The following is a 13,124-nucleotide window of genomic DNA, read 5'->3' as shown; positions in this document are numbered from 1 at the left end:
CAAAAGACCAGAATTATCAAAGTAATCCTAAGAAAAAAGAAATGTAGATACAACCCTCCAGTTTCCTTCAGAAAAAGCTGGAGACATAACCCTCCCACACTTCAGACAATAGGACAAAGCTGCAGTAATCAAAACAGTGTTTTATTGGCACAAAAATAGACATACAAATGGAATAGAATAGAGACCAGAAATAAACCCCACACTTATGATCAATTAATCTTCACAAAGAACACAAGAATAAACAATGGAGAAAAGACAGTCTTTCAGCAAGTGGTGTTGGGAAAACTGGACTGTCTCATGAAAATCAATGAAATTAGAATACCCCTCACACCAGATACCAGGATTCCCTCATAGCTCAGTTGGTAAACAATCTGCCTGAAATGCAGGAGACCCAGGTTCAATTCCTAGGTCAGGAAGATCCCCTGGAGAAGGGATAGGCTACTCACTCCAGTATTCTGGCCTAGAGAATTCCATGGACTGTATAGTCTATGGGGTCGCAAAGACTCAGACATGACTGAATGACCTTCACTTTCACATTACTTTCACACCATATACAAAAATAAATTAAAAATATTTTAAAAGTCTAAATAAAAGGCACAAACTCCTAGAAGAGAACAGAGGCAAAACATTCTTGGACAAAATTGTAGTAATTTTTTTCTTTGATCAGTTTCCCAAGGCAAAATAAATAAAAGCAAAATTAAACAAATGGGATCTAATCAAACTTATAAGCTTTTGCACAGCAAAGGAAACCATAAACAAAAAGACAATCTACAGACTGGGAGAAAATATTTGCAAACAATATGGCTACAAGGGGTTAATTTCCAAAGTATACAAACAGCTCATATAGTTCAATATTAAACAAGCAAACAAACAACCCAATCCAAAAAAAAAAAAGGGCCAAAGACCTGGACACTTTTTCAAAGAAGATGTACAAATGGCCAAGAGACACATGAAAAAATGCTCAACATTGCTATTAATTAGAGATGTGCAAATTTAAAACTATGATGGAGGTATCACCTGAAACTGGTTATAATAGCTATCATCAAAAGTCTACAAATAATAAACGCTGGAGACGGTGTGGAGAAAAGGGAACCCTCCTAAACTGTGGGTGGGAATGTAAATTCGTATAGCCACTATGGAGAACAGTATGGAGGTTCCTTAAAACACTAAAAATAAAGCTAATATATGATACAGCATCCCCACTCCTGGGATATATCTGGAAAAGATGAAAATTCTAATTTGAAAAGATACATACACCCCAATGTTCACTTTGCAGCACTATTTACAATAGCCAAGACATGGAAGCAACACAAGTGCCCATTGACAGATGAACGCATAAAGAAGTGACATATGTGTACAATGGAGTTTTAGTCAGCCTTAAAAAAGTATGAAATACTGCCATTTGCAACAACATGGATGGATGCAGAGATTACCATGCAAATATTAGATGATATCAGTTATATGTGGAATCTAAAAAGCAATACAATGAATCTATATCCAAAGCAAAACAGACTCAGAGAGAAAACAAACATAGTTTCTAAAGAGGGAAGGAATGCTGGGATAAATTAGGAGTATGGGATTAGGAAATACAGACCACTATATATATATATATAACAGGTAAACAAAAGGGATTTACTGCATGGCACACTGAAATATACTCAAGATCTTGTAATAACCTATAATAGAAAAGAATCTGAGAAACTGTGTACATATGTGTATTATATGCATGTGTGTGTGTGTAGATATATATACACATATGTATAGCTGAATCACTTTGCTTTATAAGTGTAGCTAACATGATATTGTAAGTCAACTACACTTGAACAGAAGTTAAAGAAATAATATGAGTCTGTGTAGTATGTGGAAACAAAAGGAGCAAGTAATATGAAGCTCTCTTTAACTGTGAGCTCGATCATTTTCACTGAGAAAAATCAATAAATCCATTTTTGCAAGTTTCCTTATCTATAAAATTCACAGAGTAAGATGATCTCTTCTAGTGTGAAAATAATTTTTTTCTTGAGTCAATGAATGTTAAATAAATTTATTTCCTACTGGCAGAGATTTTTTGGAATTAGAAAAATATTTCTGAGTTTGAAAAAGGTAGGATATTTTAGTGAAGTTGCATACTTTGTGTATGTGTTCAATACATTTTTATTTTCCTCCCATATTTCACTCTTTCTGGTCAAATTAGTGAAGTTGGAAGGGGTTAGAAAAATGAAGTCAGAATTTCCTATAGAATATCAAGGGTCAATTCTCAATTTCTTATCATGATGGAAAATCAAGACTGAGTCCACTCTGGGGGATGTTAGCTTCAATTTTCATATTGTAATTGTTTACTAGTGTGTATTAACAGATTTAAAGCTTTTATGAACTCACTATTATCTCTTAAAAATAAAGCAATGTAGCTCTGTCAGTAAAAGACCTAAGAAAAAGTAGGCACTTGAACCCAGATTGTGATCTTTAAACACGAAGAAAAAAAAAAAGGGCCACTATTTCTCTGAGAATTGTCTGAGTCAAATCTGGAATAGGAAATGTACAAGATGATGACAAAGTATTTTATCTACAAGAAATATAGGAAACTATACAAAATTATCAAGACTGTGAGATGGTCTGGGACCTGGACTCTCTCCAGGAGGGTCAAACTCTCCTTGAGCAACGGAATACAAATGAACTATAAAGAACTAAATATAATTGCACACAAGTGCAGCTGGGGCAATTCTGAACAAAAAGGCCACATGCCAACCATCCTATTTTGATGTGTGGAGCAAAAGCAGGCTTCTGTGAATGATCCCTGAACACAGAATCACCAAAGGGGTGGAGAGACCACCCAAGCTATACCTCCCGCCCAATCCGCTGATCCACTCCTGGCATTACTCTCTTTAAGGAACTAGCTAGCCTCCTCTTGGGGAGTGAGCAAGAACAAAGCTTCTTGTTTTTGTTTTCCCATGCTGCATCACGGGTCTAATAATACCCTGCCTGAAATCCGTGTGGGCCTCTTACCAATGTCTATTTATTAAAAAGTTCAAGGACCTAGGTCAGTAACATGTTTAGTGACCACTAAGGGATGCCCATGGAGCTTCTGTTTATCTTGACCACATAGGGGGGACCTAGGCATTTGAGGGCCGCCAAATGCAGCTTCTTCTCAGCTGACAAGTGGCCACCTAAACCTTTTGCCTCAGTTTCACTGCATTTGGTGAGCCTGCGCAGGCCCCAGAACTCTCATTTAGGCACCACTTGTCCCTTCTCCTTGGTCCTTTGCCTTCTCTTCATCTCTACTTCTTTTTCTGTCCTCTCCTTCCGAGAAAGTGGATGTGGGGCAGCTACAGCCTGACTCCTCTCAGCTTATGACACTAGGCTTCCTTGACTGACAACAGCTCAGAACGACAGATGACAAGCAGAGGTGGGAGAGGCTCGCCTCATACCGTGCAGATCTTGGCCTCGTGGCCTCTCCTGCTGGGAGATGTAAGAGTGATAGAGATTCGAGGCTCATATCAAGTCATGGCTAGAAGTCCAATCTTCACAAAATTCTCATTTTCCGCCCCCCTGTCACCAAGAGAATTTCTATCAGGAACAGGCTGAAGCAGTTAAGACTTTTCTGTGTGAAATGATTGGTTCCTGGCCTTTCAGGAAATTGGAAGTGCCTGCATAGGTACCCACAGAGGGGCGGTTTAAATGGTAATTTCATTCTCTTTCTCTGACTCTTCCTCTAACTCTCCCCTGGTCTTCAGACCTACACTCCTGCCCCTTGCGTCTTGGACACTCCATCCTGGTCACTCTCTTCATGACCCCTAACATCTTTCTGTTGTGTCACCAACTCTGAGGAAGGGAATTCTGTGATCTCCTTTGCTATCTCCCCCTTTGGTTTTGTCACCCTAGTCTTGAGGGCTCCCTCAACCACCCCCAGGATCTCCAGTTGTCAGCCCTCAGATTTCTATGTAAACATGGGAAATGCCTAGCAACCAATTCCAGTATTCTTGCCTGAGAAATCCCTTGGACAGAGGAGCCTGGCAGGCTACAGACCATGGGGTTGCAAAAGAATCAGACACGACTTTTAGCTATGAAACAACAATAACAAGACCCCCAGGCTAAGAAACTCCTACTGTGTGAATGTGTAGCCTCTCTTTCCATTTTTCCAAAAGACTGGGAGGCAGAACTTCTCACATATCTCCACTTCTAATGGCTAACTAGCCATCAGCTCAGTAAGTCTCTTCCTCAGAAGCCTGTTCACTCCACTTTAACATGGCTTTCAGCCTCTAGACCTACCCCTTCCTTACCCTTTCAAGTCAGAAATTCCCAAATCAGAGCTCCCAGTGCTGTCTCCAATCAGGTTTAAAATTAGTTCCCACTTTTGCTTCACAGACCCTTTATCTGATCCAGAAACAGCTGACAGAAATGGGGCAAGTACTAGAGTGCATGTCCCCTTCTCAATGGGTGAACAAGTAATCTATAAGGATAGGTTTGGCAGGTTCTTGGGAGAACCCCAACAAATTTAGGGATGGGTTTATCAGATTGGGATTAAGGTTCTTTCTGACCTGGCAGGACATCACAATTATTCTGGCCCCACTGTTGTTCCTCAGGTGATAAGAACGGATACAAGCAAGGCCAGAGAACATGCAGATAGCCTAATGGCAACAAATCTGCACCACCAGATTTATCAAACAGGGGTGACACAATCCCAGATCATGACCCACAATAGGACTAGTGGGTCCTATACGCGCAAAGCTAGTATGAGACATTGTATTACTTGTGTATCAGAAAGAATGAAACTTGTATGGTGAAGCCTGTAAACTATGATAAGGTCTGATAAGTTACACAGGAAAGAGATGGAAACCAGGCAGTCTTCTTGAGCCAGGAGACAGGGCCATTCAGGAAGTACACTGGGATAGACCCTGATTCTGCAGAAGGGAGGCTGACACTGGCTATGCATTTTATCACCCAGTCTGCTCTTGACATCAGGAGAAAATTTAAAAAGTGTCAGTCTGGGCCGCAAACCTCATGTCAACCTTGGTAAAGAGATCCTCAAGGTCTATAATAACTGAGATTTAACAGAGGAAGCCAATAAGAATAGGATAGGACATTTGTAAAGAAGATGAAGCTTTTGGTTGCTCTGATTCACCCATCACCTTGAGGGGACCCTAGAGGCCAAGAAGACCAAAGAAACAGTGGAGAAGCCTCCTGGGCCACAATCAGTGGACATTCTGTCAAAAGGAGGGGCACTAGGAAGAGGGAATGTCCCAAGTACCCTCTTGTGAGATGCCAGAAGGACAACCCTAACTGGCTCCAGTTCCTCCCAAATTTGTCAGATTCCTACACATGAATGAATGGGCCTGAAGTGCCTGCCTAACCCTACTCAATCCATCCTCATCACTCCAACAGAGCCTCAGGTCACTCTTGATGTGGCAGGAAGGAGAATGGAATTCCTTACGGATACTGGAACTGCCTACTGTGTTCTGACTTAGCTGGCTGGCCACGTCTCCAACTATGGCTGTACTGTGATGAGAGTTAATGGACAGACAAAGCTAAGGTGATTAATATTTCCTTTTACCTATAATTATTGCCCATTCATTTTTGTATATGTCAGAATGACTGTCCCCCGCCTCAAAAGGAAGAGACTTACTAGATAAAATGAGAGCCAGTATTTTCTTAGAACAAGGTGAGATTCAACAGATGACAAACCAGAGCAGAGAATACACCTATTGGCAACCTCAGACAGCCTGCCTGCTGATTCCTAAGGTGTTTCCCAAGGACTTAAACAGGTAGATTTGCGGGACTGAGATATTTCTGTGCCAGGAAGGGTGAAATATGCTTCCCTGATAGAAGATTAGAGGGACAGAGAGAAGATGGTGGAGTAGAGAGACGTGAACTCACCTCTTCTTATGAAGACACAAAACCACAACTAACTGCTAAAAAACCATTGGCAAAAAATGTTAAGTCTATCAAAAATAAAATATCCTATACCCAAAGATAAGTCTTAATATACCAAGTCCTTTAGCCACAAACTGGAAGTAGGAAAAACCACTAGGCCATTCAGGTATGACCTAATCAAATCCATTACGCTCATACAGTGGAAGTGACAAATAGATTCAAGGGATTAGATCTGGTAGACAGAGAGCCTGAAGAACTGTGGATGGAGGTTCGTAAGGCAGTGACCAAATCCTTCCCCAAGAAAAAGAAATTCAACAAGGAACAATGGTTGTCTGAGGAGGCCTTACAAATAGTTGAGAAAAGTGAGAAGTGAAAGGCAAAGGAAAGAAGGAAAGATATATCCATCTGAATGCAGAGTTCCGAACAATAGCAAGGACAGATAAGAAAGCCTTAAGTGAACAATGCAAAGAAATAGAAGAAACCAATAGAATGGGAAAGACTAGAGATCTCCTCAGGAAAATTAGAGACATCAAGGGAATATTTCATGCAAAGGTAGGCACAATAAAGGACAGAAATGGTATGGACCTAACAGAATTAGAAGATATTAAGAAGAGGTGGCAAGAATACACAGAACTGTACAAAAAAGGTCTTCATGACGCAGATAACCACAATGGTGTGATCACTCACCTAGAGTCAGTATTCCTGGAGTGTGAATTCAAGTGGGCCTTAGGAAGCATTACTACAAACAAAGCTAGTGGAGGTGATGGAATTCCAGTTGAGCTATTTCAAATCCTAAAGGATGATGCTGTTAAAGTGCTACATTCAATATGCTAGCATATCTGGAAAACACAGCAGTGGCCATAGGACTGGAAAAAGTCAGTTTTCATTCCAATCCTAAAGAAGGGCAATGCCAAAGAATGTTCATATGCCCTCACAATTGTGCTTGTTTCACATGCTAGTGAAGAATTCTCAAAATCCTTCAAGCTAGGCTTCAGCAGTACGTGAACCAAGAACTTCCAGATGTTCAAGCTGGATTTAGAAAAAGTAGAAGAATCAGCTACAACATTGCCAACATCCAGGACCAGATGGCTTCACAGGCAAATTCTATCAAATATTTAGAGAAGCGTTAGTACCTATCCTTCTGAAACTATTCCAAAAATTGCAGAGGAAAGAACACTTGCAAACTCATTCTATGAGGCCACCATCACCTTAATACCAAAACCAAAGGTACCACAGAAAAAGGAAATACCAGGTTAATAATATCACTGATGAACACAGACACAAAAATTCTCAACAAATTCTAGCAAATCAAATTTAACAATACACTTAAAGGATCATATACCATGACCAAGTGAAACTTATCCCAATATCTCTGATATTTTTCAATATTGCAAATCAATCAGTGTGATACAGCACAACAAATTGAAGAATAAAAACTATATGATCATCCCCATAGATGCAGAAAAATCTTTTGACAAAATCCAGCACCCGTTTATGACAAAAACTCTCCAGAAAGGTAACACACCTCAACATGAAAGTGAAAGTGAAAATTGCTCAGTCGTGTCCAACTCTTTGTGACCCCATGGACTATACAGTCCATCAAATTCTCCAGGACAAAATACTGGAGTGGGTAGCATTTCCCATCTCCAGGTGATCTTCCCAACCCCAGGGAACAAACCCAGGTCTCCCACATTGCAGGTAGATTCTTTACCAGAGCCATAAGGAAAGCCCAAGAATACTGGAGTGGGTAGCCTATCCTTTTTCCAGCAGATCTTCCTGACCTAGGAATCAAACCAGGGTCTCCTGCTTGTGGGTAGATTCTTTACCAACTGAGCTATCAGGGAAGCCCTTTACCTCAACATAGTAAAACTCATATTAAGACAAAACTACAACTAACACCATACTCAATGGAAAAAAGCTGAAAACATTTCTTTTAAGGGATACAACAAAATGTCCATTCCCTAGTCATAACAATCACAGAAGAAAAAGAAAATAACTCCAAATTGGACAAGAAGAAGTAAAACTGTCACTGTCTGCAGATAACATGATACTTCACATAGAAAATCCTAAAGATGCTATCAGAAAACTACTAGAGTTCATCAATTAATTAGGTAGAGTTGCATAACACAACATTAACACACAGAAATCTCTTGCATTCCTACACACTAACAATGAAAGATCATAAAGAGCAATTAAGGAAACAATCCCATTTATCATCACATCAAAAAGAACAAATTACCTAGGAGTAAACCTACCTAAGGAAGCAAAAGACCTATAGTCAGAAAACTATAACATACTGATAAAAGAAATAAAAAATGACACAAACAAATGGAAAGATATACCATATTCTTGGATTGGAAGAATAAATATTGTTAAAATGACTATACTACTCAAAGAAATCTACAGAATGAATGCAATCCCTATGAAATTACTAAATGCATTTTTCACAGAAGTAGAATTAAAAAATGTTACAATTTGTGTGGAAACACAAGAGACCCTGAAAAGCCAAAGCAATCTTGGGGAAAAAAATTGGAGCTGGAGGAACTGGTCTTCTTGACTTCAGACTATATTACAAAGCTACATTCATCAAGAGAGTATGGTGCTCACACAAAAACAGAATTATGGATCAGTGGAACAAGATAGAAAGTCCAGAGATAAACTCATGCACCTAGGGTCACCTAATGTGTGACAAAGGAGGTAAAAATATACAATGGAGAAAAGACCGTCTCTTCAATAAGTGTTGCTGGGGAACTGGAGAGCTACATGTAAAAAATTAAATTAGAATACTCCTTAACACTATACATGAAACTTAACTCAAAATGGATTGAAGACCTAAATCCAAGGCCAGACACTAAAACTCTTATAGGAAAGCAGAGAATACACTTTGACATAAACTGCAGCAAGATCTTTTTAAATTCAACCCCTGAAGTGATGAAAATACAAACAGAAATAAACAACTAGGCCCTTATCATAGGAGAAAATATTTTCAAATGAAGCAACTGACAAGGGATTAATATAAAAATATACAAACAGCTCATGCAGCCCACTATAGAAAAATATCAAAAAATGAGCAAAAGGTCCAAAGAGATATTTCTCCAAAGATGCCCTACAGGTGGCCAAAAAGTACATGAAAAGATGCTCAACATCATTAATTATCAGAGAAATGCAAATCAAAACAACAAAGTATCTCCTCACATCCATCAGAAAGGCCATCATAAAAAAAATCTACAAATGATAAATGCTGGAGAAGATGTGAAGAAAAGGGAACCCTCCTATACTGCTGGTGGGAAATAAATTGGTAAAGCCACTATGGAGAAGAGTTGGGAGATTCCTTAAAACACTAAATACAGAACTACCATATGATCCAGTAATCCCATGCCTGCACATATATCCAGAGGGAACTATAATTCAAAAAGACACATGCACTCCAATGTTCACTGAAGCACTATTTACATTTAGTCAGGACATGGAAGCAACCTAAATGTCCATCAATAGAAAAATGGAAAAAGAAGGTGTGGTACATGTATACAACAGAATATTACTCAGTCATAAGAGAGAAAGAAATAATGCTATTTGCAGCAACATGAATGAACCTAGAGCTGGTCATACTGAGTGAAATATGTCAGACAGAAAGACAAATATCATATGGTATCACTTAAAAAATGGTAAAAATAGGCTTATCTAAAACAGAAAGAGAGTTATAGATATAGAAAACAAATTTATAATTACCAACAAATAACAGGTAGAAGGGATAAACTGGGAGATTGGAATTGACACATACAGAGTACTATATATAAAATAGATAATTAATAAGGACTTACTGTGTAGAACAGGGAAGTCTACTTAGTACTCTGTAATGACCTATATGGGTAAAGAATCTAAAACAAAAAAGTGGATACATATATAACTGATTCACTTGGCTGTACATCTGAGAGTAATAACATTGTAAAACAACTATACTTCAATCAAAATTTTTAAAAATCAAAATAATATGGGCCAAGAAAAGGTTAAAAAAAATACACTAATAACAGATAGTGCTATTAGTCACTCAGTCATGTATGACTCTTTGTGACCCCATGGATTGTAGCCCACCAGACTCCTCTATACATGGAATTCTCCAGGCAAGAACACTGGAGTGGGTTGCCATTTCCTCCTCCAGGGGATCTTCCTGACTCAGGGATTGAACCCAGGTCTCCAGCATTGCAGGTAGACTCTTTACCTACTAAGTCACCAGGCAGAGAAATTAAACAAACAATCCCATTTACCATCACATCAAGAAGAACAAAATGTGTGTGCCTGCCTGTTGCGGTCAAGGCAGCTGCAGGCTCGAGTGTGGTAAGGCAAGTGGAGGAGCGTGGAGATCTGGCTCAGACCCACATACAACAACTTAGCGAAGCCACTGGCAAAGATAATCACTTTTTAATTCTGGCTTCTGCACATCTAGAAAAATTGAAACTTTTGTGCTAAGAAGACAAAAAATGTTCAAATCCATCAAATCTTCAACAACCTTACAGACAGGCTATTTGGACAGGACATATTTTGTGTAGAACAAGCTAGGAGATGAAGATTTTCTTGAAGCTACTGCACAAAAAGAGTTGATCAATTTTCTTTCAGAGCCAGAAACTTTACTTAAAGAAAATAATGTGCATCTGAAACATTGTGATTTCCTTGGGGATGAACTCCTGGAATGTATCCCTTGGAGACGAGGAGCTCTACTCTACATGTATTGTCATTCTCTGACCAAAAGGAGAGAATGGCTGAGAAGAAAATCCAACTTGCTTAAAAAGTACCTTGTTGGTGGAATCAGTTGTTGAATTTTCAGTGTCCCATCCAGTTAAATAAAGGTGTTTCTTTCCAAGACCTAGACATAGCTAATTAACTGAGTGAAGGAATATTTAGTGACATTCATTTGCTGGCTATGATGTATAGTGGAGAAATGTGTTATTGGGGATTGAAGAATTGTGTGGATCAACAGCCAGAAAATCATGAAATTATTAAATGCCATTACCGTCTTTCACAGGAGGCAGGTCAGGTGGTCAGTCTGGTATTCCCATCTCTTAAGAATTTTCCACAGTTTGTTGTGATCCACACAGTTAAAAGCTTTGGCATAGTCAATAAAGCAGAAATAGATGTTTTTCTGGAACTCTATTGCTTTTTTGATGATCCAGCGGATATTGGCAATTTGATCTCTGGTTCCTCTGCCTTTTCTAAAACCAGCTTGAACATCTGGAAGTTCACGGTTCACATATTGCTGAAGCCTGGCTCGGAGAATTTTGAGCATTACTTTACTAGCGTGTGAAATGAGTGCAATTGTGCAGTAGCTTGAGCATTCTTTGGCATTGCCTTTCTTTGGGATTGGAATGAAAACTGGCTTTTTCCAGTCCTGTGGCTACTGCTGAGTTTTCTAAATGTGATGGCATATTGAGTGCAGCATGTTCACACCCTCAGAAATCTGTATGCAGGTCAGGAAGCAACAGTTAGAACTGGACATGGAACAACAGACTGGTTCCAAATTGGGAAAGGAGTACGTCAAGGCTGTATATTGTCACCTTGCCTATTTAACTTATATGCAGAATACATCATGAGAAACTCTGGGATGGATGAAGCACAAGCTGGAATCAAGATTTCCAGGAGAAATATAAATAACCTCATATATGCAGATGACACTACTCTTATGCAGAAAAAGAACTAAAGATCCTTTTGATGAAAGCAAAAGAGGAGATTGAAAAGTTGGCTTAAAACTCTACATTCAGAAAACTAAGATCATGACATCTGGTCCCATCACTTCATGGCAAATAGATGGAGAAGCAATGGAAACAGTTACAGACTTTATTTCTGAGGGCTCCAAAAACACTGCAGATGGTGACTGCAGCCATGAAATTAAAAGATGCTTACTCCTTGGAAGGAAACTTATGAGCAACCTAGACAGCTTATAAAAAGCAGAGACATGACTTTGCCAAAAAACATACATCTAGTGAAAGCTACAGTTTTTCCAGTGGTCATGTATGAATGTGAGAGTTGGACAATAAAGAAAGCTGAGCACCGAAGAACTGATGCTTTTGAACTGTGCTGTTGGAGAAGACTCTTGAGAGTCCCCTGGACTGCAAGGAGATCCAACCAGTCCATCCTAAGGGTAATCAGTCCTGAATATTCATTGCAAGGACTGATGTTGAAGCTGAAACTCCAATTCTTTGGCCACCTGATGTGAAGAGCTGACTCATTTGAAAAGACCCTGATGCTGGGAAAGATTGAAGGTGGGAGGAGAAGGGGATGACAGAGGATGAGACGGTTGGATGGCATCACTGACTCAATGGACATGAGTTTGAGTAAACTCTGGGAGTTGGTGACCGACAGGGAGGCCTGGACTCCTGAGGTCACAAAGAGTCGGACACAACTGAGTGACTGAACTTAACTGAACTGTTTTTTTATTATATATCCTTAAACTTGTGAAGGAATGCTTCTTTAATTTAAAAAAAATGGCATTTGTGTTATTCTAACTCAGTTTGAACTACTGATACCCTATAACTAATATTAAGGAGGAATCCATTTTATCTCTATAAAGATTTCTTCTCTTACTTTATAGTTTTCTTATTTTGGTACAATATACATAACATAGAATTGAACATTTTAACTGTTTTTAGATCATTCTTTAATTTCCTTATCTTGAAGTTTGCTGTGCTTCAGAGATTAAAATCATGTCACCTTTTTGCTTTGGATATATCCTATGGATATATTTAAAAATTAGTAAATAGAAAAATGGTGACTCAAATCCAGAATAGTATTTCCACAATAAAATAAATAATGAAAGATTTCACAAAATAATTTTCATTTGTTTTACCACATACTACTAATTGCATTTAAAATTTTTAGTCTGTTAGGCATTTTATAAAAATTTTAAAGTGATTTTCATATTTTGTTTAAAGGAATATGCATGGTTTATTAAATGAATAATGAAGATAAAACCAAGTTAGGTTAGTCTGCCATTAGTCATATCTCTATGGCACATCTTTCCATACATTTTGAAATTTTAACATTTTTTGTCTTTAATTGTAGGGGCGAGTCTTAATGTTTAAGAGCCTAACTTGGTATCCTGCTGACAGTCTTTCTATCTCAGTTCCTACTGTTGTCCTGGGATGACCTGTATGATGCCTTGCCAATATCCCTGAGCTGCTTTGATTGGCTTCATCACATTCCAGGAACTTAACTATCATGGCCACACCACAGATATCACCATCCTAAGTTTTTCTTTCTGTAATCTT

The 13,124-nt window shown here is 38.7% G+C and overlaps 1 pseudogene; it reads left to right on the top strand.

The window, feature by feature from the left end:
* The first annotated feature begins 3,387 nt into the window (after positions 1-3,387).
* LOC122454910 lies at positions 3,388-12,938 on the top strand (annotated as a pseudogene).
* The last annotated feature ends 186 nt before the right edge of the window (positions 12,939-13,124 follow it).

The sequence above is a fragment of the Cervus canadensis genome, chromosome 17, assembly GCF_019320065.1.
Source record: "Cervus canadensis isolate Bull #8, Minnesota chromosome 17, ASM1932006v1, whole genome shotgun sequence".
Classification (NCBI taxonomy): Eukaryota; Metazoa; Chordata; class Mammalia; order Artiodactyla; family Cervidae; genus Cervus; species Cervus canadensis.
The sequence above is the reverse complement of the archived record's forward strand: the minus strand, read 5'-3'. Positions and strand labels throughout refer to the sequence as shown.